The following is a 6,000-nucleotide window of genomic DNA, read 5'->3' as shown; positions in this document are numbered from 1 at the left end:
TTGGGAGAGAAACTGACTGTCACGCCTTTGTAGAATCAGTAACAGGTAACATCAATTTCAAGAGGGCAGGAGTAGATCTAGGTGGTGCAAGGGGTGAACTATAGCAGATGTTAGTGTCCCACTCATCAGCACTCACTTCTTTTTAAAGGTGGAATCTATCTTTAAAAATAAATTATTCCTGTCATTGGTGACAACATGGATGAGCATTATGCTAAGTACAATAAGCTAGACAGAGAAAGACAAAAACTGCTTGGTATAACTTACACGTGATATGTTAGACTCATAGAAACAGAGAGTAGCATAGTAGTTGCCGGGGGATAGGGTGTGGGGGTGTGCTTGTTTTTAAACAGTTATCAGCACACCACTGGCTATTAGGCCAGTAAGGAACAGATAATTAGGTAGAGGAAAAAATCTTATTCTTAGGGATTACAGGAAGAAAGGCAACAAAACCCAGCAAATGCCAGACACCAGCTTCTGTTTCTCTTCTTAATTTGTTGCTGAGCTTTAAGTGAAGGGACTGAGAGTGACTATGATTATTAGCAATAGGGACAGCTTTCTCCCAATGTAGCAATGAGAGGCTTCAGGCCCCAGGAGAGTGACAGGCTTCAACCGAAAGCCATGCCCAACACTGCTAAGGAGAGATATCTCAGAGGCATTTGTAGATATTGGGTATATCTATCAAGCCGAGGCCATGTTCCTGGTTTCCCTTGGCCTGTGTCTGGTGTTTAGGGACCCTAGTAATTCCCACATGTCCCAGTGAGGGGCTGCAGATGCATTAAGAGCACCAGTAGAAGGACACTGACCTGGTATTAAATTGGCGAGTGGGCTTTTCATTGGTGGGCTCTTCCACACTGGGGGTAAAATTGCCAGGCCCATGAGCTGCAGTGTTGACTGCTTTCATATTTGTCTAAAATACTATATGGGACCACTCACCCCTCAGAATTCTCAAGTCCAATTCAAAGTCAGATTGGATGGCCTTCTCAATGGTCTCAGAGACCAGATGATCTGGAGGACACTGTATGAATCTGAGCAAACTTCTTCCCTAATGACAAGAAAAAAATTTTTTTTTGTTAAAAGATTGCTCTATTAATACAAACTATTAGTACATACACATAAACTATAAAGCACCAAGAAACTTAAACATCAAAATTCAACATCCAGAGTCGATGGAATGCTTGAAGGAGACTGCAACAGATTGGACTCCCGCAATGTAAGGGAATCTTCAGAGGTGAAGGAGATCCCAGGAGTAACAGCTTTTCAAGTTCTCTCTCCTCGTCGAGGATCATGAGAGGCATTCCTTTCAAGGGGAGCTGTGCGATCTGGTGCCCTTCAGGCAGGTTGAAACTCTTGAAATCTAGAGGGCTGAAGGGAAAGAATTTTTCTATCTCCGGATAGGTGTCATCCAAAGCAGGAACAGACCTTTTTGCTTTAACAGTCTTCTCTGTCGCTTTTTTGGCAGAGAAGTTTGCCTGTTTCTGTTTGAGAGGTCCATTAGTCTTTACTGCATTTTCTATAGCTCTATTGACAGTACCCAAAGCCTTTCTAGTAGCTTTTGGTAAGGCTGTATTGAATCCTGAGATCTCTCATCATAAACTTTGACTGAAGACCCAGGCCCCTGCTTCAGCTGGTCTTTAGGAGCCACATGGATGCCTGGTTCTTCACTTTCCTTATCAGCAAAGATCAGAGTAGCCATTTTGGATTAAGTTAGGATCAACAGACAAAATCACATATGACTCAGCCAGCCTATGCTCCCCATCTTGTGCATAAGAAGATCATTGTTACAGACAGGCTGTGTGACTGTGGGCCTCTCTTTCACCCATCAGTCTCTTTAATGCCTACTGATCTCATTCTCCAACCAATGCTTCTTGGCTTCTTACCTTTCTGCAGTGCTCCATTCAATATAATATTTTACCTACTATCTTGGATCTTGACCTTTTTATTTGAGTTTCTGCACTCAGGTCATTTTACTCCTCCACAGCACAGCATTTTGGCGTACTGTCTTAGCTCAGGCTGCAATAACAGAAATGCCATAGATTGAGTGGCCTAAACAACAAACATTTATTTCTCACAGTCCCGAAGGCTAGAAGTCCAAGATCAAAGCACCAGCTTATTTGGCATCTGGTGAGAGCCTAATTCCTGGCTGCAGATGGCTGACTTCTCTCTGTGTCTTCACATGGCAAAGGGGTGGAAAGAGCTCTCAGAAGTCCGTCAGTGGTCCCATTCATGAGGGCTCCACCTAATTAACAACCCAAGGTCTCCCCTCCTAACACTATTACACCAGGCTTTAGGATTCAAACATATGAATTTCAGAGGAACATAAACATCTAGTCCATAATAGATACCAATAATCAAGTAAGAGGTCACCAGGACACAGCCTTGGGACTCTTTTACTCCCAAAGCTAACTCAGCATTGCTCTTCTCTGGGTCCCAGAAAGGTGGAGCTAGATAATGACAATTGAAATCATATAAATGATATTTTTTAAACAAAAAGTTTATTTCTATATGTTTTCAGTGTCAGAATGAAAGGACCTAAATTTACTACAATTTGTTCATGTCTAGGAGCACTGGCAGGACTACATTTTTGAAAGGTGCAATATAATCATCTTCATGAGAATATCAATGACAGAATGTACTGGGTTCCCATTTAAAAAAAAAGCATTTAGGCAAAAGTGGTGATTTCTTTACTTCTCAAGCGCTATGTAAGATTTAAAAGAGGCTCATACCTGGCAGAATTGTTTTTTTAATTTAGGTTGGGACACAGTGGGAATTAGAGGGGAAGAAAAAAGCAAAATAATATGTCACACAAATTGTCTTCTGGAACAGCCCTCAGGAAACCTGTGCCAGATTCTTTGGGAAAAGGAGGCTGTAAGAGACTAAATCAGTAAATCAAATAGAAAAAGAAGCAGTACTGTGGGAAAAGAAAGAACAAGTCTGTACAGTTTAATCTAATCATAAGAAGGTATTTTTCTTTATTTCACCACACGTACCATTGAAACTGAAATGAAGGCAAGGCTATGCCATAATGTGGGTGATGTCACAAGGGGAATAGCAACACTAGAGATGTGAACGGTCATATGATGAGCACAAGGGATACCTAACGAAGACAGAAAGAAATGCCATGAGATGTTATAGCAGCTATAACAATTGCTAAGAGATACATTTTTGTTACCATTATTTTACCCTGTATTCTCTGATTGTAATACACTATCTATCTATGCCCCCAGATTGATGTGTGTCCTGGGAAAATCAGATTATAAATGTGAATTTTCAAAGATATCTTTTGTCCCTTTTTTTTCCACTTTCATGTAATTATCAATATATTACCATATCTTATGTCCTGCTCCCAGTTAGTACCTTCTAAAGGAAGAAATTGTGCAAAGTATTACTGTGTCTAGGCAAAAACCTCGGGCAAATACTTAAATGCATAAATTGTAAACACTTCAAAGGAGAAAGCATAAGAAAGCTTAGCATAAAATATTCAGTTATAGAAGTCATCCTTTTTATTTAAAAAAATAACATGATTTAAAATAGACCAATGTTTTTCTTAAGAAATCTCCAAAAATATCCAAACTATATTAAGAAACTGATCAAAATAACAATAATGGTAAGTTTAGTCAGTATACATCTGTACTAAAGTAAAGAACTACAGAATATTAAAGAGGAATCACCCTCAAAAGTCTCTGAAAATTTCAAATAGGCAGGAAATAAAGCATTATCTAATTTTTCAGTCCCAAATTTTGAACTCACCAATTCTCAGTAAAACTTTATTTTAATCCTATTTCTCTGATCCCAAATCAAGCCTCCTTAGGAAAGATCTTATAAATATTCCAGAAGAAATGAACAATTCTTCACCTGAGTGTTTATTTCTCTCTTCTTGGACCATGGCCTGAATTTGGTTTGGGAAAGAGGCACAGTTCAGATTTTTCCACAGGCCTTCTTGACCTACACAAGTCGGTTTGCTATAAACCAAACCCCTGCAGCTTTCCTACCCTGGCAAAGCTGGGAAAGCCATAAATATTTTTGGCAAAGCAGATCCTAAAATAAGACAAGGTTTTTTTTTATTTCAAGATCACATAACATTGGTCAAACTGGCATACTGAAGCAAATAGCTATAACATATTTTTAAAGCAAATATGCGGTGATATAGAAATATTTCTCACACTAATCCATGTCAACGATCTAGTTGAAGTTTTAGAACACTAGGCTATATAGGATACGTTGTTTCAGGTGGAGATTATAAACAGCACTAGATTCTGTTAGATGAAAGGAAAAGGTGCTGATGTGCCATTAGCCACTCAGAAACAAAGCTAACACCTAACACCTTCAGGCTTGAAGCCCCAGAGGCTTAAGAATCCCCACTGACCAGTAGTTTCTAAACTTCAGTGCATTTCAGAATAAATTGGAAGACTTGGCTAGGTCTCAGCCCAAGAGTTTCTGATTCACTAGGTCAAAAGGTGGGCTGACATTTTTTATTTCTAACGAATTCCCTGGTATTGCTGATTCTGCTGGCTCCTGGACCACATTTTGAGAACTACTGCATTAGAATAACTTGGATGTCACAGCAACCCTTCAGAAGAAAGAGAACCTCAAGGCTCCATCTCTACTGCAAGTTTTATATAATATTTACTTGTGCTAAATCCATTAAAATCTTGCAGCAGTCACTTAGTGAATATCTGAGATTTCATTCATTGAGGGATAATCGTTTGTGCCATTCAAGTTCAGAATTTGAAAGGTGATTGGGAGAAGTCAGAGTAAAGAGTCAGTCACAAACTCAGAACTATATTTATTTTTTCCTCTCCGCAGGTTTTATTACCACTCCAATATCTACTGAATTGCCAAGAACCATAAGTAATAATTAGTTTGCATTGAAAAAATTTGATTCTTATTTATATTCTTTTTTCTCAGAGTGGCCCCATATTCTTAGCTACTCCATTTGGTTTACTATGAATGGAGCACTATGATACCACATAATATATTTTTAAATGTATTATTTCACATAAGATAAGACAATATAAGATAACATATGCCAACACAATTTAATTTTTATTGTATTTGGGCAGTGAGTACTGTGGTAGATTATATTGTTTTCCCCCAAGTCTTCCCTACCCTTCCCTGTGAGAGATTACATTTTCTAGCCCTTGGCCATGTGCTTGCCCTTCTCAATGAGACTAGCTCACTTCCTATCAGACGGATATTTGCCTTGGTCATGTGACTTGCTCTTACCAATGGTATGAGAGCAGAAGTCATTTACATAAGGCATGGGTTCTACCAGTATCCTTCCATCAGCCATCAAAGTAACATTTTCTGGGTAAAGTTTGTCCTCCAGCCTTGTTCCTGAATGAACATGATATGGAGCAGAGCTCCAACTAATATGTATTATGAGTGAGAAATAAAGTTCTGTCTTTGTAAGCCACTGAGATTTGGAGTTTATCTGGTACAACTGTATACAATATGTAAAATAAGAGAGACATATTAATGGCCCCCATTAATTGAGAAAGTGTCATGGAGAATATCAAAAGGATGGATGGACTTTACATAGTCTCATTTGTAACTGATTAATCTGAGATCCAGAGAGGTTAAATGATTTGCCTGAGGTTATACACTTAGTAAATGGACTATTATTATTTTCAAAAAAAGGAAAAGAAATAACAATATTCTAGGCAAATGCCAAGTCTGTAAAGTCCACTGAAATCTAACACAGAGAAATTAGAGTTCTATATTAGACTTCTAAAATTAATCTCTGTTAGAAATTGGTTGCCTCAAATTTAAAACTGAATTTGCTTAACCAGCTAGAATTTTCATGATACAATGGTTGTGGGAGATGATATATAGACCTACAGTGAGGCCCCAGCAACTAATCCCCAGATAATTTAATAGACGTACAGTCAATGTGAAAATTAATACAACAGGTTGCCGCCACAAAATATTTAAGTTATATAACTAACGTCCTTCAATCTAATTCCTTGTCCACTACAAAAATTTCTGATATTTGTATTCTCA

At 38.3% G+C, this 6,000-nt stretch overlaps 1 pseudogene; it reads right to left on the bottom strand.

Moving 5' to 3' along the window:
• Nucleotides 1-1,143: 1,143 nt before the first annotated feature.
• Nucleotides 1,144-6,000, bottom strand: part of LOC102887919 — a 48,781-nt pseudogene continuing 43,924 nt past the window's right edge.

The sequence above is a fragment of the Pteropus alecto genome, unplaced genomic scaffold (assembly GCF_000325575.1).
Source record: "Pteropus alecto unplaced genomic scaffold, ASM32557v1 scaffold103, whole genome shotgun sequence".
NCBI classification, from domain to species: domain Eukaryota; kingdom Metazoa; phylum Chordata; class Mammalia; order Chiroptera; family Pteropodidae; genus Pteropus; species Pteropus alecto.
This window is presented reverse-complemented; position numbering and strand designations above follow the sequence as displayed.